The following is a 24046-nucleotide window of genomic DNA, read 5'->3' as shown; positions in this document are numbered from 1 at the left end:
AAGGAGGCTAACATACAAAGGAATCCTCATAGGCTATCTATAGAGACTGTACAGGCCAGGAGGGAGTGGAATGACATTCTCGAAATACTGAAAGATAAAAACTGTCACCCAAGAACACTCTCTCCAGCAAAGTTATCATTAAGATATGAAAGATAAATAAATACTTTCTCAGAGAAACATAAGCTGAGGGAGTTAATCAGCACTACACTTGCCTTATAAAAGATGCTGAGAAAACCTCTTCTATCAGAAACAAAATGACAGAAATACCCAAAATTTTGAGTAAGGTGATAAGTAGAACCAGATAATTGCAACTCTTTATCAGAATAGAGTTTTAAACACTTTATTATAGTATAAAGGTTAAAGGGAGAGAATAAGAGAGCAGAAAACTAACTGCAGCTATCACAGTTTGGTAACAAGCTGACAGCATAGAAGGGGATAATTTGAGACAAAAAAAACATAAAAGGGGAAGAGGAAAATAATGGAACTCATATAAGTAAATGAGGATAAGATGCTATCAGCAGAAAAGGAATATTTTATCTATGAGACATTACATACAAACCTCAGGGTTACCACATAGCATAAATATAAAGCAGAGGTATGAAACAGAAAAAACAGGAAATTGAGAAAAATACCAAAGAAAACCACCAAACAAAATATCAGACAGAAAAACAAGGAATAAGAAGCAATGAATATACACAGAAACCAGAAAGCAAAAGATAAAATGGAAGCACTAAGTCCTCATCTATCATTAATCACCCTAAATGTAAATGGATTGAATTCACCCAATCAAGACACAGAGTGTCTATATGGATTTTTAAAAAGACCCAACTATATGCTGCCTCCAGGACACACACAGCAGCTCTAAAGACAAACATAGGCTAAAAGTGAAGGAATGGAAGATGATACTCCAAGAAAATAGCAGCCAAAACAAAAACAAACAAACAAAAAAACATAAGTGTAATCATACTTATATCAGACAAAATAGACTCCAAGCCACAAAAGGCAGCAAGAGACAAAATTGGACAGTATATAATAAAGAAGTGGATAATTTATCAAGAAGATATAACAGTGATTAATATATATGCCCTAACAAAGGAGCACCAAAACACATAAAACAATTATTAACAGACCTAAAGGGAGAAATTGATAGCAACACAATAATAGTAGAAGACTTTAACACCCCACTTATATCAATGGATAAATCATCCAGACAAAATATCAACAAGGAAACAGCAGTGTTAAATGAAACATTAGACCAGATAGATTTGATAGATACGTACAGAATATTCCATCTAAATGAAGCAGAATACAGATTCTTTTCAAGTACACATGGGACTTTCTCAAGAATTTTCCAAATATTGGTATACAAAACAAGTTTTAGTAAATTTAGGGAGAGCAAAATCATTTCAAGCATCTTTTCCAATCACAATGGAATGAAACTAGAAATCAATTACAAGAAGAAAACTAGAAAAATTACAAGTATGTGCTACTGAACAACTATTGGGTCAATGAAGAAATCAAAGGAGAAATAAAAAATTAACATAAGAGAAGTGAAAATGAAAACATGACATACTAAAATCTATGGAATGCAGCAAAAAGAATGCAGCAAAATAGGTACTAAGAGGGAAATATGTAGCAATACAAGCTTACCTCAAGAGTCAAGAAAAATATCAAATAATCTAACCTTACACCTAAAAGAACTAGAAAAAGAAGAATAAAACCCAAAGTTAGTGAAACAAAGGAAATAAAGATCAGACCAGAAGAAAATGAAATATAGACTAAAAAGACAATGAAAAGACCAATGAAACTAAGAGCCGGTTCTTTGAAAAGATTAATAAAATTAATAAACTGTTAGCTAGATTCACTAAGAAAAAAAGAGAGAAGGTCCTGATAAATAAAATCAGTAATGAAAGAGGAAATCAGATACCATAGGAAAACAAAGGGTTATAAGAGAATATTATGAAAAGCTATACACCAAGAAACTGGACAACTTAGAAGAATGCACAAATTTGTAGAATCATACAACCTTCTAAGACTGAATCTTGAGGAAATAGAAACTCTTAATAAACCTATTGCTAGTACAGAGGTTGAAAGGATAATTAAGCTACCAAAAGACAAAAACACAGGACTAAATAGCATCACAGGTGAATTATATCAAACATTCAAGAATGATTTAATACCTATCCTTTTCAAACTATTCCCAAAAAACTGAAGAGAAGGGAGCACTTCCTAACTCATTTTATGAGGCCAATATCCCCATGATACCAACAAAGGAATGATGACTATACAACCAAGAAAGGAGAGTCTCTTCAAATAACAATGTTGGGAAAAAAATGCAAAAAGAAAAGAAAATAAAGGAAAAGAGAGAAGAGATGAGAAGAGAAGAGTAAAGAAGAGAAGAGAAGAAAATGTAATGAAAGAATGGCAAGGCAAGGCAACACAAGACAAGAAAAAAAGAGAAAAGAAAGGAAGAAAAGAAAATGGATGACTATCTCCCACTATACACAAGAGTTAACTCAAAATATATTAGGCTTGAATACAAGACCCGAAAAAATAAAACTCTTAGAAGTAAACATAGACAATACCCTCCTGCTTTTTGACATCAGTCTTAGCAACATCTTTCTAGAAATGTCTCTTCAAGCAAAGGAAATAAAATCAAAACTAAACAAATTGGATTACATAAAACTAAAAACCTTCTGCACAACAAAAGAAATCATCAGTAAAATGAAAAGATAACCTACTAAATGAGAGAAGATATTTGCAAATGATATATCCAATGAGAGGTTAAGATGCAAAATATGTAAAGAACTCATACAATTTAACAACACAAAAACAAACAACCTGATTTAAAAATGAACAGACATATACTAAATAGACATTTTTCCAAAGAAGGCATACAAATGGCCAACAGGTGCATAAAAAGATGTGCAGCATCACTAATTATTAGGGAAATGCAAATCAAAACTACAATGAGATATCACTTCACATCTCTCGGAAGTCTATTACCAAAAAGACAAGATACAACACCTACTGGCAAGGATGTAGAGAAAAACGAACGCTCATCCACTATTAATGGGAATGGAAATTGGTGCAGCCACTATGGAAAACAGAATGGAGATTTCTCAAAAAGTTAAGAATAGAACTGCCATATAATCCAGCTACCTCACTTCTGGGTATCTAAAGAACATGAGAAAGGTAACTCCCCAAAATATCTCCACCTCCATGTTTATGGTGTCATTATTTACAATAGCCAAGACATGGAAACAACCTAAGTGCCCATCAATAGATAAATGGATAAAGAAGAGTGGTATGTATGTACAATGGAATACTATTCAGCCATAAAAAGATGAAACCTTGCCATTTGCAACAACATGGATATACCCTGAGGGTATTATGCTAAGTAAAATAAATTAGATGGAGAAAGGCAAATACCATATGATTTCACTCATGTTTAATATAAACAAACAAACAAAAACAAAATAAATGAATAAACCAAACTGAACAAAAACAAACATGTAGACATAGAGAACAGAGTAGTGGTTACCAAAGAGAAAGGGATGGGGGGAGGTAAGATGAGTAAAGGGGATCAACTGCTAATGAATAAAAAATAAAGTTTTGGTGGTGAGCATGTTGTAGGTTATACAGAAGTAGAAATATAATGTTTGGCATTTCTCCAAAGAAGACATACAAATGGCCAAGAGGCACATGAAAAGCTGCTCAACATCACTAATTATTAGAGAAATGCAAATCAAAGCTATAATGAGGTATCACCTCACACTGGTTAGAATGGGCATCATCGGAAAATCTACAAACAGGAACCCTCTTGCACTGTTGGTGGGAATGTAAATTGATAACAGTCACTATGGAGAACAGTATGAGAGTTTCTTAAAAAACTAAACATAGAACTACCATATGACCCAGCAATCCCACTGCTGGGCATATACCCAGAGAAAACCATAATTCAAAAAGACACATGCACCCCAATGTTCATTGCAGCACTATTTACAATAGCCAGGGCATGGAAGCAACCTAAATGTCCATCAACAGATGAATGGATAAAGAAGATGTGGTACCTACATACAATGGATTAATACTCAACCATAAAAAGAAATGAAATTGGGATATTTGTAGACACATATATGGACCTGCAGACTGTCATACAGAGTGAAGTAAGTCAGAAAGAGGAAAACAAATATTGTATATTAACACATATATGTGGAATCTAGAAAAATGGTACAGATCAACCAGTTTGCAAGGCAGAAATAGAGACACAGATGTAGAGGACAAACATAAGGACACCAAGTGGGGAAAGCAGGGAGGGATGGGGAGGGAAGAGGGGGTTGGGCTGGGATGAATTGGGAGATTGGGATTGCCATATATACATTACTAATAAGAAAAAATTGTCAAATTGTACACTTTAAATATCTGCAGTTTATTATATGTCAATTAAATCTCAATAAAAGTTCTTAAAAAAGAAATATAGTGTTTGTACACATGAAACATGTAATGTTATAAATCAATGTTACCTCAATAACAATAAAATAAAATAAAAAAGAAATTAATCTGAAATAGTGATCATCATCTTGCTTTCAGAGATGAAAAGTGATAATGTTCAAGGAGAATGAGTAACCAGGCTAGAATTTCTTACTTAGTGAGCTGTGCTTTCAATCTGGAACTAAGGCATGTCATGGTCATTACTCTCATATTCCGCATCCCCTTCTTGGTCTGGAGATGATGATGACACAAATTAGCTTCTCTGAAGAGATGTTGCTAGGAAAAAACTAAAAACATATATTTGGAGCTTTCTTTTCTTGCAGACTAAGCTGTTCTCAGGGCTGTGTGGAAGGCTAATTGTTATTACTCAGAAAACCTAGAATATCGTTGCGGCAGACACTTCAGTTGCCTATTCAGCAGCTATTTCTTATACTTCTATTAAACTCTAAAATTATATCCTACTATTTATGGTAACCCCATTTCTCTTTGCCTGTGATTGAGTTAGAGATGGATATATGACAATAGGATTTCAGAAGCTGGCAAAAAGTTGCTTTGGGGAAGGATTTTGCTTCTCATAGAAGCAGGTGCTAGTGAAGCCTTCTGTTCTAGCTCCCTTGAATGTGTGAGACTGTGATGCTTGAAGCTGCAACAGTCATCCTGCAACCATACAGAGACAAGCCTGAGAGTGAAAACACAGAGGATGGCAGAGTAGAAAGCTGGTAGGAGCCTAGGTCCTAATAGTGACTGAGCCAGATTTCTTGCCATGTATAGGGATCTACTGATTTATCACGCAAACCAGGGTCCTTTTGAGAGTAGAAAGGAGCACTAGGAGGAATAATATAGGAGGAAACTTGGCAAAGCAGGACATGTTATGCTAGATAATTATGTTATTGCTTACACAAGTATTCTACTGCTTGCAACACAATTCAGTCTTAGCTTATAAATCATATATATATTACATATTATATATATAATACCCATATATTAAATATACATATATATATATAGAGAGAGAGAGAGAGAGAGAGAAAGTGTTCCCTGCTTACTTTCTGAACTCACTTTTCCCTTCTCTCATTCTCCCACAAAAATAAACTATGCTATCACTGTTTTTGCACATATTGGTCCTTCTCTCTGTTACATCTTTCTCATTGTCTTTACTCTTAATACTTATTTCTCCTCCCACAAGACAGAACTGCCTCATCCTTTCCTAAGAATTCTCTGAAATCTTGGCACAGTCCTTCTCTTCTTGCTCTGTTCATCCTCCCTGTTCTTGCATCAATATTTTGTACTTGTCTGGTTTTTCTGTCTCCCATCACTGTCAGTCTATAAATTCTTAAGGACAAAGATCTGTATTCCCTTAGTCTTGGCACAGTATATGCTTTATAATAGGTACTTGTCAATCATCTGCTGAATAAATTAATGAATGACTAAGTGACCTGAACATAATTAGGAAGGACCATAATATCTAAAGGACAAACTGTCATTTAGTGTGATCAAGAACAGTTAAGTAAAGTAGGGTAGAAGGACCTCCCAAGCAAGAGGAACTGTATCAGTGGTAGAATGGAAGCAGAACACTCAGGATGTAAAACACCAGAGGAGGATCAATTTGGTTTGAAAGGTAAGTGGGGTAAAGATATAAACTCTAATGTGCCAGGCACTTTTGTAGGAATGGGGCTACAGCGATTGCAAAAAAAAAAGATAGAGAACAGAACCCCTACTCCTACATGTTAGTGGGGAAGTGACTACAATATGTAAACTAAATTATATGACATTAAATTATATGACATAAAAGCGACAAGTGCTGTGGGGAAACACAGAGCAGGATGAGTGGGATTAGATAAGCTGGTAGGGAAGGAGGCAATATGCTATGTTAAGTAGGATGGAAAGTGACATTAGAACACACAATTTGAAAAGCGGAAGGACAGAGGCATCTGGAGAGCATGTCAGGCTGAGGAAATAGCATATTCAAAGGTCCCAAGGGAGGAGAATAGCTGGCACGTTCCCACTGCAGCAAGGAGGCCAGGGCAGCTCGGAGGTCAGGGCAGCTCAGATGCTGAATACGGAGAGAAAAGTTGGTAGGAGGTGAGGGCAGAAGGTTAACAGGAGGGGAAGATTAAGGACTTTGGCTCTTATGAGAACTTTTACTTTCATTCTGAAATTATATTAATAATGGATAATTTTAAATTAGTGTTAAGTACCTGCTTGCTACATGTCTAAAGTTATGCTAGAGGCTTTAGGCCATAATGACCTGAGAATACAGAACCACACAATTAGTGCTACGGATTTCCTACTTTTCCTCTAGAGAAAACCCCTAAATATTTTATTCAAGTGGCATTTATGTACTACTTTCATGTGTAAAATTGATGTAAGCAGAGCCATTTTGGTGAATGCAGGGTACTGCAACCCAGGTGTAACAAAAGCCTCTTCAGTGGAAGAAGAGCATTACCAATGAAGTCCTCCTCCTCATCATCTTCACCATCACCATCATCATCACCATCATCATCACCATCATCATCACCATCACCATCATCATCACTACCATCATCATCATCATCATCATCACCATCACCACCATCGCCATCATCATCACCACCATCACCATGATCACCATCACCATCATTATCACCATCATCATCTTCATCTTCACCATCACCTTCACTATTATCATCATCTTCATCATGAGCATCATCTTCATTACTGACTAGGAGAATGACAGTAGATAATTATGTGCTAATAATGTGATACGGTCAGTGTGAAACAGAGAAATGAAGGAATAAATTTTGATGAGAGTTAAACAGAAGGTGCTCCAAAGGAGGTGGGATTCTCCACGGATCTCCTAAATGATGAATCTGCCATGGAGGGATTATCAGCTAGGGAAATACCCATGAGCAAGTCAGATGTGCTGAGCAATCTGCAAAGGCCCTTGTTGAATAAGAATGGGCTGGGTAGGACAGAGCAAGAGGTCGACAGAGCCTTACAAATAGAGTGGATTGGATTTCATTTTGCAATTAGAGCTAGAAGGATGAAAAAGTTGTGGTGTCACTTTGGTAGGCAGGATTAATTTTGTTGCAGACCAACCTGGCTTAAGCAACAGACAGATTTTTTTTTGAGTCACGTAACTGAAAAGCCCTACTGAACATGTTTCAGATATGGCTGTTTTCAAGCAATCAAGACAGTTAGGATTCCATCTCTAACACTAGCTTCTGCTTTTTTTCATGCTGGCTTCATTCTTGGTCAAGGGATCCTCCCTCTTGGGCAAGACTGAGAGCATCAAGCCAATATCTTACCAAATCTGGAACCCACATAAAGGGAGTCTGTCTTTTGCTCCTTACAGTTGTTTACTCAGAAGTCTGAGGATTGACTTTCACCAGACCAATGATAGATGGCGTCCCCGTCACTAATCACCTTGTGGTCAGGTCAGGGTCAAACCCTAAGAGCCAGGTCAGATGAGGAATAAGACCAGTACCCCTGCCTCCCCAGAACCACTAGACTGAGGAGGTGTGGTAGTTCTTTGAACAAAATATGAAGTGCTCTTACCAGACACTGAGCATCAAATAAATTACTTTTCTGAAGTTTCAAATGGCCATTACACACCATTTCAAAACAATTTACTTTTTGGACTTTTTAACTTTCTTGGAAATTCATTCTGCCCATTCTACCTAGTATAGATTTTCAAAAAACAAAATTATAATAGCATATGAATACATTTTCTTTCTAAGGAACAGTAATATACATGAATGGCTATAGTATCTGTATCTCTATCCAGGGGTAGAGAAAAAAGTAATGTTTCATCTTTTGAATTATTTAAAAAGTGGACTTTATCAAACATCAAGCTGCCATGTTTTTAATTATATCTTCACAAACTTGAACTACGTTTTGCAAGCTCATCAGTAAAGTTTTACTAAGCTCCCCTGGCTCACCAAGTTCAAAGCTACAATCCAGGTCGATTTTATTTAAAGTCTACTGACAGCAGGCTGTGGGAAAACATTAAATACCACTTAAATCTGTTACTGAATACCTCATCAGGAATATACTGGAAGAATAATCTAACTCTGACTTCACTGTAATCCATTACTACAAACTCCCTGTTGGCCTTATTTTCATACAATTGTCTCTAGCTGTCTCATGAAAAATCCTTCACTTTTAATACAATGAACAGCTATTCTTTCTAATTCCTGTCAGTTAGCATTCAAATCTAAAATCAACAGAATATTAACATAGTAGAGTCACAGTATAAAGCTGACTCTGCCTAGATCCTTGGCATAACTATAGAAGACACAGCTCAAGGGAATCCAAGGGGACTTCTAGAACAGAATGTTCTTGAGAGGCTATTCACATTGGAGGACTGACATTTGGTATGAAGTTGCTTTAAGCAAAAATTTAGGTATCTATGGGTAACTCCTCTAGGTTTAGTACAAAATGAATACTACTAGGAAAACTTTTCCACATGAAATTTTTAATGTTCAATATAACAGATCTTGAGCTGGTCCACACTTTAAAACAAACATTTTGAAATACTTAATTCTTCCCAGCAGAAGTAGTGAGTAAAAATTTCCAATTGGTCCTCTCCACCCTGCCATGGTTAAGAGCCTGAGTTATGCTCATGTAAGTGCCTGGTTTTAAGTTCCAGCTGAATGGGGGAACTTTTTTTTTTTTTTCCCCTCTCTCTCCAATTCTCAGTTTCTGGTCAGCAGAATGGGATGAAAATGATACTATCCCAAAGGATTAGTGCAAGAATTAAATGGGAAAATGTAATTAAAGCATTCATCACAAAGTCTGATGTTGTTCAAGTATCTCAATAAATCAAAGAGATACTAAAGAAAAAGAGGAGACTTAAGAGTAGGCATAAGTTACAAGGTTGTTATATGTGAAATGTTTGCAGGTCCATTCTTCATTGGGGGATGTGTAGCTGACTGCATGTCTATTTGGCAAAAAGGAAATCTCACCTCTTCATGTATGCTGACTCAAAAAAGCCAAATTAATCTCTTTTTGGTGACTTTGTCCCTTTTCTCTTTTCTTTTTTTCTGAGCTTCATTTTTTTATTTGCCCTGAACTACTTCTGGATGATTAAGTGCTATTTTATCTGAAGGTCTGCAAATTTTTCATTTCAGTCACAGCTAAACACCATCCTTTATCATTTTAGCAGCTATTTTTTCTCTGCACAAACCAGAGCCACCATCTTATTGGGAGGAGCATATTGGTAGTGACTAATCTACAAATTACACCATAAAGCATTATTTTCTGTTATGACACTTGTGTGTGTAAAAGCACTGATCAATCTAGGTCAATCTATGTAACCCACATAAGCAAGACTGAAAAGAGCAGGCAACAGGACAAGGAACTCTAGCAAATGAGGGATTAAAAAAAAATAGTTCCATGATGCACAGGAAGAATGCATTTATCTTTTGTTTTATGCCAGTGTTTTCTTTTTTTTTTTTTAAAGCATATAAGACTGAAGCAATAGACCTTGTGGGAGTCTTTTCAGGTTGGAGATATTTACTTGATCAATGTACTTGAAACATTTTCATCAGTGCAATTCCCAAAAGACATTCCATGGAACCTGGAAGGATTGCAAAAGATGTATTTCATAATATATGGTAACTTCTTCACTGAATCATCATCTTATTTAGTGATAGCACCTCTTTTTCAAATCCCCCAACTTTTTGAAGAATATTTTATATATGGGAAAACCAACACTGCTAATATTATCAAGAAATTGGAGAGTTATCATGAACTAAAGAAGTTTATGTACATTATGTTCCTTACAAAGAGATATTGGACCATTTTTATTATCAGAAAAGAAAAAATAATGATTGTAATGAATATATATGAATTACAAACATTGATAATAATTTTAGAACTTAATACTTAGATATATCCTGAGATGAAGCTAATAAAAATGTAATGCCTAGTATATTTCACATTCCAGAGCCTGAGGACATATATGCATGGAAAAGCAATTCATACCAAATTGTTTTACAAGTGTGAAAATTCTGCTAGCCTAAAGCAATAGCTCCTCACAATCACACAGGAGAAGCAACACCCCAACAGGAAACTTCTGCCCTGGAATTATTCTGTAAACCTAATTCAGTTTGCTACTATGGTCTTCTTCACAAACGGGTCTTTTTCCTAAATGGTTGATACTCAGAGGCCAGCGTTTGAAATCTGCTACATGTTTTTGGCTCAAACCCAAGCACTCTCTTTAGTCAATAGGCAGAATTCATTCAAATGAATTTTCCACATCCAAGTAAAGTAAAGGTGAGAAAATATGGAAAGGCTAGGGTTTGAAAAAAAGAAACCCTATCCCAGAGAATGGTTTCATAATTATAACAGCTCATTTTAATCACTGTGATTGTTTAATATATTATGAACACAGAGCTATAAGGATAATAATTGTCTTATCAGTCACAATCTCTTTGTTATAACCAGTGCTCATTTGGGATTTAGCTTCGTATAGCACCAGTCTCTAGACTTCTCTCACATATCAAGTGGCCTTAATTATGTGGGCAGTCAGACACTCTCTGGAGACAAAGATGAGGATGACTAAACATCAGGTAAGAAGTGATGCTCTCTCCTTCCTTCTTTGTTTCTGCTCAATCCCCTGTAGCCAAAGCTACATATGCAGCTTTCTCCATCTTCGAGACACTTTAAATGTGAAACGAGTAATTTAGCTGAAAAATTTCAGCTATTTTTTTTTGCATGTTTCATATGCTGGGTTAAAACCATTAGCATATAACAAAAATCTGAGCAGATGCAATGCAACAGATTCCTTAAGGGAATCCATATTTTTACATATTTTGTAATAAGGAAACTGTCACTCCCAGATGGTATCGAGCTAATACTGGTGGTTTGCTTGCTGATAACATACTAAAAAATAAAATTAATTGTATTCTATTTGATGACAATGAAGTCATTATCCTATATATTATATATACTACACTCTTAAAGAAAATGGATCCAAAAGATCAGCTTCCTGAATGATTAGGTTTGTTTAGTTTCTTGGCCTGGCCAAAACATAACCACAAAAAATCAAAAATTCAACTTGGATCTTAGACTTGGAATTCCCTCACACCTGGCACCAAAATGCACTATGGTTTATAAATGTGGTGAAGTAGAAAAAAAAAAATGCTATGCTGAATTGCTAACAATATTAGAAAGAGGCCTGGTGGTATAAATACAATATATCAGATACTTCCAATTCTACTCCCCCAAAGAGATATGTGCACTCTTGAAATCATTCTTTACTAATTTATAGTGAAGTCATCTTTCACAATTCAAGACCTGGTTGGTAGCCTTACTGCAAGTCATACTTACCTGGAAATATGAATAATAAGCCTTGAAATTAAAATCTAATGTTGGTACATAATTTGCTGTATTTGCAGAGTTATTTTCCATAATAGAACAGTAAATTTTCTTGATGTATCTTTTTACCTGTAATCAACGTTGCATAGTTCCTTTCACCCTGTAACTTCATTATTTAGGACTTACAATGATTATACAATAAAATGTATCTTTACTTAGCGTTCTCCTATATTAACCATAACTCTTTCTAGATAGTACATTCGAAATTACTTTTACAGATAACATGTTTTTAACTTTTATTATAGGTTACCTCCTTTTATTTAAAAGCAAACAAAACAAAAGGAAAAAGAAAACCCACATGTTCTATACACTAGTATCTGTCTGTCTGTCTGTCTAACTACCTACCTAGCTACCTACCTACCTATTTATCTATCTATAGACTTTGTTGTGCTCAAAATCAATGTATTACGTTGGGATACTTTTGTGTATGTGGAGCTGAGATTATAATACTGTTTGTTATGTTGGTTATGGTATTTTTTCCCAAGTTAGGATTTATTTCTTGGGTAGTATCATAATATGTTCCCCCTGTTGCACAGTACTCAATTATACCATGATATAGAAAAATAACTGTACCAAATAGGACACATTCTTTGGAGATTGGAAAGCCTGGAAGTCAACTGAATAGGTCTTCAGAGATTATGAGCAAAATAAATTATTTTACATCTATGAATGGTATAAAGCATATGAATAATGGAACAGATTTATATACATTAAATCTATATATCATAAATATTTTAACAGGCAATTTTTAAACCCGAATCAATATTTTTTAATACACAGAGGTTACTTAGTTAACAAACAGCTATTTAGCTTGTCACAACTAAATTGTAGATGCTAATGGCCATATAAATATCTATGTATCTATATGGCATAGATGCAGGTCAGAATTCATTGGAAAGCTTTCCGCGGTAACCTAAATAGAGCTGACTGTGTTCTTTCAAATCACATAAGCGTTAGATGTTGTCTCTTAAACAAGATTTCCTGAATGACTAATGCTTGGCATCACTGGATGATGTATATACTAAGTTTGCTCGTTTGTGACACGGTACACTGTGGATCCTCTATGGTAGAGCAGTGGCATCAGAGAATGTCACAGGTATGTAAAGATTGGAGAGACCTTAGAAATTATCATTCAGTATTTTTCCTTTGCAGATAAGAAACTCAAGGAAGAGCTGCATCTCAGAACTGGGACAAGGAGAGTCTAAAGTTTTAATTTTTATGAAAATTTATATGTATGTGGGATAGTAATGGTCTAATAAGATGTGATTCACAAAGCAACCAATTAGCACACAGATCAGAATGAATTAAAAAGTTTCTATTGAATTCAATCTGCCTAACTCATAGCAACGTGGCTACTTTAGGAGGAGGGATCATTTCAAGGATATTTCTCTCCATTTCAAAGGCTACTTGAAAGGCTTTTTGTTTTGTCAAAATCACCAACAGATACAAGAGGCAAAGAGGAAGTATATCAAAAAGACATATAGTAATTATCATCATTTGTACCATAATTATCAATTATATGATTTTATACATAACATTATGTATATATCCTATAAAGTCTGTTCTAACATGGAACAAGATCTGGAAATTTTTGTGATATTACAGTGATTCAAACCACACTCTGAAGTCTTTTTATCCTCTTTCCACTCCATCTCAGGTCTCAAGATATTATATAAAAGCTAACTTGAAATTAAAGGAGGAGGTTGTGTGATATAATGGAATGGTCCTGGATTTGGATCCCAAAAACAGGGCTTGAGTTTTAGCTCAGTTTTAATGGGCAGTCAATGTCCATTAACCTCAGTTTTTTCAGCTGTTAAATGGAGATAAAAATACCTGTTTTACTTACCTTTGCTAGACAATCCAATGATATAATTTATGTGAAATGGTAGGACACTGCTAAGATTCTATAGATATGTTAGGATTTATGAAAGTTACAAGTAGACAGGTCTGATAGGAGGGCTTTGAGGTCCATGCAAACAACATGAAATTCCAGCCAGGACGCAGAAGGCAGCTCTTTCTCCTCAGCCACGGGGAGCAGCTGCTCACATTCCCCAGTTTGGAATGTGCAGTCTCGTGAAGTGAGATTTTAACAGACTGTTTGGCACTGTGTAGAATTCTCCCAAAGACCTGGCAGGGGAATTAGTTTAAGTAATAGTATGTCAAATACTTATCAAGACAAATACTAATTGAAGTTTCAAGCAAATTAGGCTTTGCCTGTGTAATACTAGAAAGGCAACAAGTGTGTCTTCTGCAGTTGATTTGCAGGAGGTCTGCCATGCCTTTTTGAAGCATAAATTTCATACCTCCTTTCTGAGCCTGCACCTGCACACAGACTTGAAAATTTCCTCCAATCCTCAAAGTGCTTTCTTAGGGTAGGAATGTATGACGTTAGAAGCAAAAAAATATTTTGAAGGTCACTTTATGGCATAATTAAATTGCATTCAGTTGTGTTGCATGCCAGTGCCACATTTTCACTGATACTCTTGGTTAGAGACACTATTTCATACTGAAACATTTCTATTCATCTTTAAATCTCCTAAGACCGACTCTATAGCACTTAGTAGGCATTCAGTATATCTTAAGTAAACTATCAAGCCACTGAGTTCATGTGTTGCATAGTAATTATTCAGCACCCTGTATGTAGCAGGTACTCAGTGAATTCAGGAAGAACCCATTTTACCCTTAATTATTTTATTAATTCTGTGAATAACAAGTTTCGAAAGTCTTTCATTCCAGTTCACCCTTTGTGAAGACTGAACTTCTTGTTGAAAAGTAATTTTGAAGAGCAGCCCGTGTATTGCCAAAAAAGGAAATGCTACAATTCTGAAATGCTGTGATTACAAAGCTTAAGGGTGTCACACAGCACCCTGGTTTGGCAGGGAAACACCTGCTCTGTCACCCAGAAGGAACACTTACCTCCTTTAATTCACAATACACAGGCATTCCTGGGAAGGGGAGGAAAGGGAAAGCTGAGCTAAAAGTGAAAAAATTGGGTGCCCATTGGATATCTTCGCCACCTAGTAATTGTTCTTGTCTAGGTACTTATTCTTATAAATGGGATTTTAGGACCTTAAATCGGTGAGCGATGCATTTGGTAGTGTTTTGTGAGAGGAAGTATTAGTGTTCTTTACAAAATCAGTTGAGTGCTTTAGAGGTTTAAAAATATATACTTCATCCTAAGAAAACTTAATTGGAAAGGACATTTTCTTGTTCATGCCAGTGAGTTAAGCAATTTGTCTAACTCAAAGGGTCTCATGAATGTTTGGTTCAACAATTTTGAGTTGGCATTGAAATGGTTTTAGGAGAATTTGCCAAGACCCCATAATAAACATTAAACATGGGGTGTCTTATGTAACCACAATCCTCATGGCAGATTCCTTTCAAATATAAACACATAGGTGAAGTTAAAAAGATACCACATCTTAAGAGAGTTCTTGCTATAACTCATAAGTTAAAAAAATTAACTGTTTCCTTTTATAAATCTTTTCTCTGATGGGTACAGTTATGTGCACAGCCCATAGAGGAATTATAGTATCAGATTGCAATAGGAAAAAGACTTCGGAAGAAAGCTCACAGATTCAAAACAATGCAAACCCTCTGTATAGTACTCTATATGTTTCAAGGTAATTTGATATATATTACCACACTTCAGGCTTCACAATAACCCTTCAAGTCAGATATTACCGCTCTCAGATAATAAGACGAGAAGTAAATCGACAGATACATTTTTCAAATAGGATGTAATCTTCTGGCTTTTAGACCGCTGCTTTCTTAGTCTGCCATAGTGCTAAGCCAAGCCCACATGAACAGTGGTCTGGATTTAAAAGATCTTTCTGCTTAACCCCTCTAATGTCCTGACTCTTCATTTTGGCAACTGAAGCATGAATAGTATTTTCTAATTAGGGTGTGGTTAGTCTCTTTGTGGGAAATCATTGTGAGGCTTAAAGAAAATATTCATATTTAATATTTACTTGAAAAGCATCATCACCAGTAGTTTCAGCAAGGTAGGGAACAGGCTTCTACCTGACTGGTCCACTGCTGAATCCACAACAGAGAGAGAATTCTTAGCACTTAGCTGTGAACCATCAATAAATTGTTCCTAAAAGAAAGGATAAGAGACTGAATCTATACATGCTCATAACTCAGCTTGGAAATCATGGTTCTCTCAGCCATCAAGTTTGTTCCTTCAAATCTGGAGACTTTTCTTTCCTGTTTATTTACAACATTGGCACTGAATCAAGATAGTTTATCAATAAATAATTTGCATTTATCTTGTTTTCTCTGGTTGACCTACTGTATAAATCTTCCCATTTGATGTTTTACTTTCAGTGGTGATAATTCATTCTCACCAGGCTTCTGATTCTTCCAACACTTATAGCTAGGCAAATATGGGGAAAAGATACAAGGTGCTTTACAACTGACAAGGGATTAATCTCCAAGATATGCGAACAGCTCATGTCGCTCAATAGGAAAATAAGCAAACAACCCAATCAAAAAATGGGTGGAAGATCTAAATAGGCATTTCTCCAAAGAAGACATACAGATGGTTAAAAAGCACATGAAAAGATGCTCAACTAATTGTTAGAGAAATGCAAATCAAAACTACAATGAGGTGTCACCTCACACTGGTCAGAAAGGCTATCATCAAAAAATCTACAAACAATAAATGCTGTAGAGGGTGTGGAGAAAAGGGAACCCTCCTACACTGTTGGTAAGAATGTAAACTGGCACAGCCACTATGGAGAACAGTATGGAGGTTCTTTAAAAACTAAAAATAGAGCTACCATATGATCCAGAAATCCCACTCTTGGGCATATATCCGGAGAAAACTGTAAATAAAAAAGACACATGCACTCCAATGTTCATTGCAGCACTATTTACAATAGCCAGGACATGGAAGCAACCTAAAAGTCCATCAACAGAGGAATGGATAAAGAAGATGTGGTACATATATACAATGTAATATTACTCAGCCATAAAAAAGAACAAAATCATGCCATTTGCAGCAACATGGATGGACCTAGAGATAGAGATTGTCATACTGAGTGAAGTAAGTTAGAGAGAAAAACACAAATATCATATGATATCATTTAAGTGTGGAATCTAAAAAAAAAGGCTACAAATAAACTTATCTACAAAACAAATAGTGTTACAGATGTAGAAAACACACATGGTTACCAGGGGATGGGGGGGAGGTGAGGGATAAATTGGAAGATTGGGATTGACATAATACACTCTATATAAAATAGATAACTAATAAGGACCTACTGTGTACTACAGGGAATTCTACTCAATACTGCATAGTGGCCTATATGGGCAAAGAATCTAAAAAAGAGCAGATATATGTATATAACAGATTCACTTTGGTGTACACCTGAAATTAACACAACACTGTAAATCAACTATACCCCAATAATAATTTTAAAAAAATAAAAAATAATTTTAAAAGAGATATAAGGTGCTTTAATAGATTGAACTCTCCCTGATGAGTTGCTTAGGTCACATTCAAAGTAGCACATTTCTTTTACTAGCTTTGAATTTTCTCACCTCAAAATGTGAAGTGCAAATAAGGACATACTGAGTGGGAATATTGTACTGGCTGTTATAGTTTTAGTCTTGAAGAGTCAAGACTGCTTCACCCAAAGCAGTTCATTATTTGAAGCATTGTTTTGTTATTACAAGTTCACATAATATTATCTGGCTTCCTTTTAAAGAATACACTGTTTATTAATCCCATTGCTGGGGTTTATTTGTATTTCTGTTAACAACAATGTGTACTTCATTTTTTCATAAATAATATGTGAATATGGTCTCTTTGTAAAAATATATATATAACTACAAATAATGCCCAAGTACTCTTTATGTAACTCCCACAACCACCTCCCCCAGGCACTTTTCCTTCAAGGCAAGCACTGATGCTAACAGAGTGTGTATATCCTTCAAACTTTTGTCAATGTATATGCAGACAATAAACCCAGACTCATGGGAAATATATAATATTGCCTTCTGGCTGAGTTTTATTCTAAATTTTTCTTTTTTAAGTTTAAGAATATCCCGGTGATTTTGTCCATGGTAGTGCCTGTGGTACAATCATCTTCTTAATTGCCTCATAATATTTCATAGTATGGATATGACATCTATACGAGATAATAATCCTGCTACTGACAAACACTCAGATTAGTATCAATATTTCTGTTATTACCAATAACTCTGCAATGAATGTTCATGGATACCCTCCTTAGAGTTGCCAGGTTTAGCAAATAAAAATATAGAAAGGAACATGCTTATACGAAAATAATATTGCTGCAACCAAAATTCACGTTTAATGGGCACCTTGTATTTTATCTGTGACCCTACTCCTTATGCATGTATGAGAATGCATTTTAGACTAGATATCAAAAAATGAAATGGCTAAGAACACCACCATGAACACTTTGTTTCTTCAATTTCACGTTTTTCCTTCTGCCCTCCTAGATCATAACACCAATTGATACTTTGTTGTATTTTGCCTAGCCTCAGAAATTGAAGAGTAGTTCCATTTATAGTTTAATTGCTTTTCAGTGATGTGTATGTCTACAAAGATATGTCAACATACATACCCGTAAAAAAGCAATTAAACTGTATTACATGTAATTAAAATATCCTAAAAATCATGAAGAGCATGCATATCTTAAGTGCACTGCTTGATCTGGCTTTAAAACTGAATACATCTACACAACCAACCCACAGATGGAGAAATAAAATGTTATCCCTCCCTCTTGCAGTCATTAATAACCCTTTCCCCAACATACAAACACACCAGAGTGCAAATGGTACTCTAACTTCTAACAGCTTAGATCACTTTTGATGGTTTTTGCTTTACCTCTTGACATAAATGGAATCATAGTGTATGTAACCTTATGTGTTTGGCTTTTTCCTCTTACCATTGTGTTTGTGAGATTCATCCATATGTGTAGTTTTTATTCATTTTCATTCCTATATGCTATTCATCTAATTTTGATCCTTCTGTGAAGAACACATAAAAGATTATACCTTTTCCTCTGAGTACCACTTTGGCCTCATTCCAAAGACTTGTCAGGCAGTGTTTTCATTTGTTCCTAAAGCAATTCTAAATTATGTTTTAGATATTGTCTTTAATCCAGTAATTATTTAGAATTGAATATCTTTTCATGAATGGGCTTTAGATTTCCTTCTTTCTCCTTTTGGTTGATCAAGATCTAACTTTTATTGGCACATGATTCTTTTTACTGATTTCAAAGTATTATTCTTTCACCCTTTCAAAATTTTGAATTCTAACTTTCTCTGAGGTAAGTATTGCTCTTCTTTGGCTGTTTTGTTTGTTTGATATGTGTTTTCCCTCCCCTTATTTTGTTTATATGTATAGTAAATAGTTGTTTGCTATATAGTTGGATTTTATTTCATTTCCCAGTCTTAATCTTTCCTTCCAAGTAGGTGAATTTAGCCTATTCACTCATTTTATGAGTACTGATTTTGAAATATTTTAATTCTATTTTAGTAACTACAGAGAAAATTAAGAAACTAATATGTTTTTACACAAATTTTAGAGTTAATCTAGCCAAATCTTCTCCCTGCATCAATTAAGACTCTTGGCCCAAATTTATATGCAAGATTTTTATTTCTACTCACCCATCTATTGACATTCTCTTTTTAGTTCTAGGGCATTATTACTTCTTCAACAATTACTATTCATTTACACTTAGATCTCTTTAATATCCTTCAAGAGGGTCTATGAATATTACTTATGGATATGTGTTTTTTCTGGTATTGTTTCATTTTACTTTGCCCTCAGATTTGAGAAATAATTTATCAGGATTTAGAATAATCAGCTCCAAATTACATTCCTTGTAGACTTTGAAGATACTTATCCATTCCCTTCTTGTATTTAGTGATGCTGATTAAAGTATGATGTCAAGCAAATTCTCTTCCATTCTAAGATACTTTATGTGCGTTTGCCTTTTTGAAACTTTTAGATTTTTTCTTTTAATCAGTACTCTAAAATTTCACCAAATGTATTTAAATGCATGAATGTTTTTGTTTGAAAGGGAATTTCTTATTCATTTGGCTTGGCACTCAATGCCCTTTTTCAAACTGGAGATTCATGTATTGCTTCTGTTCTGGGTCAATTTTCTTTTCTCATTATCTTACCATTCCCTTACTTTAATTCTCTCTAGGTTCTCTTTCTGCAACTCCTATTATATGTAAGTCAGAAATACTAGAACTGTTCTCATTAACTCCTAATTTGTTTTGTATTTTCCATCTTTTAAACTTTTGTTTGCCTTTTAGGAGAATTAGTTCACCTCTGTCTCTTAACTACAAACTAATCCTGAGATTATTGGGTTTATGTCAGTGCTCACATTTTTATTTCTGAGATCTACTGCTGTGATTTTCTAGGAATATATTTTACATTTTTTGATGCATTCATCTTATTTCCACCTGCTTTCTAAGAGTATTCACTGTAATTTCTTCCACTTTTGTTGCATTTTTTTTCTACACTTGTGATACTTTTTTAAAATTTACCAATGTTTGATGTTTTGGTTCTGTCCTTATTTTGTTTTTTGCCAGTTTTTGAAGGCAGTTGGTAAGACATAGAACTAGCTGCACCTTTGCGTTTTAAATTAATTATTTTTATTTTATGATAAATCTATAGTTGTGTTTGATGAGTTTACAGTTTCAGGATCTGTCACCTATTATGTAAAATGTTCATGCTGGAATGATTATCTTACCCATTTAAAAAGATGCCATGTTTTGGTTTTTATTTTTTATTGATTTAATGATTGATTGATTGATTTTGCCACAATTTAAAAGTCCTTTTTTCCTTACTAGGATTAGATTAGAATTATACTCGTTATCTTCTAGTTAGGTATCCTTGGAAAAATATATGTTGAGTTTAGGGGGGCCAGTTTTCCCAAATGTGTCTTCTGAGACCATTGGAAAAGATACTGATTCCCTGGCCCATCTCTTAGAAGTTCTCATACGGGTAGTCCAGAGAGATTATTTTTATTCACAGCTGCCCCATGTAAATGATCTTACCACCTGGCAAATTTGGGAGAAGTAATACTGGTAGGACAGGGGCAGAAATCCACAGAACGTGAATACTCATTGTACGGGGGCTGGGACACATTTCATTTGGTCAGAGTGATGAGAGTACATTGAAGTTTCATCTCTGGTAAAGTTCTGGGTCCTTGGTGGACAAACACTTAGACATCTGCTGGCTGTGCTGTTTTAATCCCTAATTGGTAATGTTTACTGTGTTTTGTGGCACTTGTGATTCAAAAATCATGTTTCTGACACTTACCAGGGAAGGTATGTGGTGCTAAACCACTTCCACCTGCTAAAATAGGTTGCATTTTAAGCAGGGTTAACTGAGGTGCACCATTTGGAAATAGTTTGCAAAAATGCCTCTTCTCTCAGAGGGGAGGCAGCCTGCGTGCCTTGTGGTTTCTGAGTGTTTCAAGGCTTAAACTTGATCTCTACATCAATCAACTAGGAATCAAGAAAGTAGATGAGATAGCAGTTTCTCTAATCTGAACAATTTCTGAACATTGTAGAGTTTTGTGGCCATTTTGATATCACCGCAAACTATTTCTAGTGTAGAATTTTATGACATGCTGTGTAATACCGTGTCATCCTCAGAGGCTGATTGCCTTAACTTGACAGCAAGCACAAGCCAATAGCTAATTTCAACTAAAACTGATAAAGGTAGTGCTAGAAATGGCTTAAATTACCATAGTCAAATCCTGTGATAAAAAGCTTGCTTTCCACAGCTTATCCTTATCAAGATGGGAGATAGACAAATGCCAAACAGTTTGAAGCTTTAATTTATTTAAAGCAGGAGTCAAAACTTGGTGACTGGGCAGGTTATTTATTTGTTTGTTTACATGTTGGGTGGTGATGAGAAGGGAAAGGGAGGAGAGCATATTCAGATTCTATTGCACACTGGCAATGGAAATACCCTGACTAAGTTGTGTTGTATTCAGCATATGTATTTATTTAGCATTGATCAATTAATTTTCAAATTCATGACACGTGAGTTACTATTTGTTAGTTGTTTGTGTAATATTGTCTATATTGTACGGAAGTAAAGGGAAAAGAGGAGTAGTTGTGAGGGGGTGGCTAGTGGAAATACTAGTTTTAAGGAAAAAGACATTTAATTTAAACTAACTTTAGGTCAAATCAAAGATTTTCCCTCTCCCCAATGGAATGATTTTATAATCTCTGCTGGTGTAGATCAGACCTGAAAACTGGAGAAGGGCCTGTCAGGTAATCCCGAAACCCTGGTCTGGGCTTCAGAAACAAAGTTCCCAAGGTTGTGACTTTAAAGGACTTTGATGTCCCTCTGATAAATTGTTTAATAATTATGCCATAGTTAATTATGGTGATAAGTAATATCATTAACTACATTAAAATTATAATGATAATAAAATATTCATGCTTATAGTAAGAAATTGAATAGCTAGGGCAAATTAGAAAAATATCATCCTAGGCAACTTTGGGGCTCAGGCTGGTATTTTACCTTACAGCATGTTTCCTGTGCACATTTCTATTAGAATCCATTTCTTACAAATATCAGACAAGCCGTCATCAACTTAGGTTCCCCATGTCCCTGCCTAAGGAATAACAAAACAAAACAAAAGGAGGAATGAGAGTGGTAAGGCTTGATTCAGGGCTCAGATGGCATGACTAGGACCCAGTCTTCTCTCCACTGTCCTCTGCTTGCCCAGAAATGCCCACATCCTCACACAGGTCCCTCCCTGGATGAACCAGCATGGCTGCTGAGTCCAAAGAGCTTTCCACCTTTAGGATGACTTTAGAGCGGTGAAATGTTTATATTGAGTAATGCTTAGAAAAGGCTCTTGTTTTTGCAGTTGGAGGGAGAAATGGATATGAATTTTGCTCTCTGAGTAAGAAGTCTCCTCTCATCTGAAACTTTCTTATAGGTGACAGTGCTCAGTGAGACCCACAGCCACAATTGTTGGAATTAATTGCTTTTTAAATTTCAGTTGTCACATCAGGATGCTCATTTGCAGGAGGAATCCTTTACTTAAAGTGGCATTTACTCTTCACCTCTTTCTTTGAGGAATAATCATAGTAAATGAAATAATCATGATGACAAAAGCAGTTGTTTCTGTGGTTTTAAACACTTTTTCTCAGCCTGTAAAGACAAGAGAGCTCTGAGCCTCCAAAAATTGAGAGCTCAGGAGCTCTGTGTTAGACCTTGTGTGTGTTAGTTTCTTAAAGCACAAGTGGGAATGATAAAACCACCGGGCCAGGGCTGTGCTGGAGATTGAAATACACTAACATAGTGAAGGTGCAAATGCTTTTTGCATTGTTCAAGTGCCATAAAAATTTATGAAATCATTTTGGATGACGCAGAGCACATCTACTAATCTTAGGGATAAAGACTTTTTTCCCTGAACATAACAGGTAGCCACCTTTTTTTTAAACTATTTATTTATTTATTTATTTATTTTTATTTTTTGGCTGCATTAGATCTTTGTTGGTGCACATGGGCTTTCTCTTGTTGTGGCGAGCAGGGGCTACTATTCGTTGTGGTGTGCAGGCTTCTCGTTGTGGTGGCTTCTCCTGTTGTGAAGCACGGGCTCTAGGTGCATGGGCTTCAGTAGTTGTGGTGAGTGGGCTCAGTAGTTGTGACTCACGAGCTTAGTTGCTCCATGGCATGTGGATCTTCCCAGCCCAGGGATCGAACCCGTGCTCCCTGCATTAGCAGGTGAATTCTTAATCACTGTGCCACCAGGGAAGTCCCAGGTAGCCACTTTTTAATATGAAGTATTCTGGTCTATAACTCACACAAAATTTCATTAAAATTCATTACAAATCACAAAACATAATTCCGCTGGGAAACTTGGGCTGCTTACCTTTCTGGGTTCATGGTCAAGATCTCAATCACAATAAGCTTATGTTGCCTTCCTACAGTACAACACAATCTGGTGTTGTGGGAAAAATGCCAGACCAGATGTCATAAGCCAGAGCTACTTGTATGACCTGGGACTATTTGAAATATCTCTGGAGCTCATTGTCCTCATCTGTAAAATGGGAGGGTAACACTATAGGCTCACATCACTTTCTCTTTTAGGGTTCTATTATTCTACAGACAATCCCTGACTTCCAATGGTTCTACCTAACAATTTTTTTTGACTTTACTATGGTA

The sequence above is a fragment of the Hippopotamus amphibius genome, chromosome 2, assembly GCF_030028045.1.
Source record: "Hippopotamus amphibius kiboko isolate mHipAmp2 chromosome 2, mHipAmp2.hap2, whole genome shotgun sequence".
NCBI lineage: Eukaryota > Metazoa > Chordata > Mammalia > Artiodactyla > Hippopotamidae > Hippopotamus > Hippopotamus amphibius.
The sequence above is the reverse complement of the archived record's forward strand: the minus strand, read 5'-3'. Positions refer to the sequence as shown.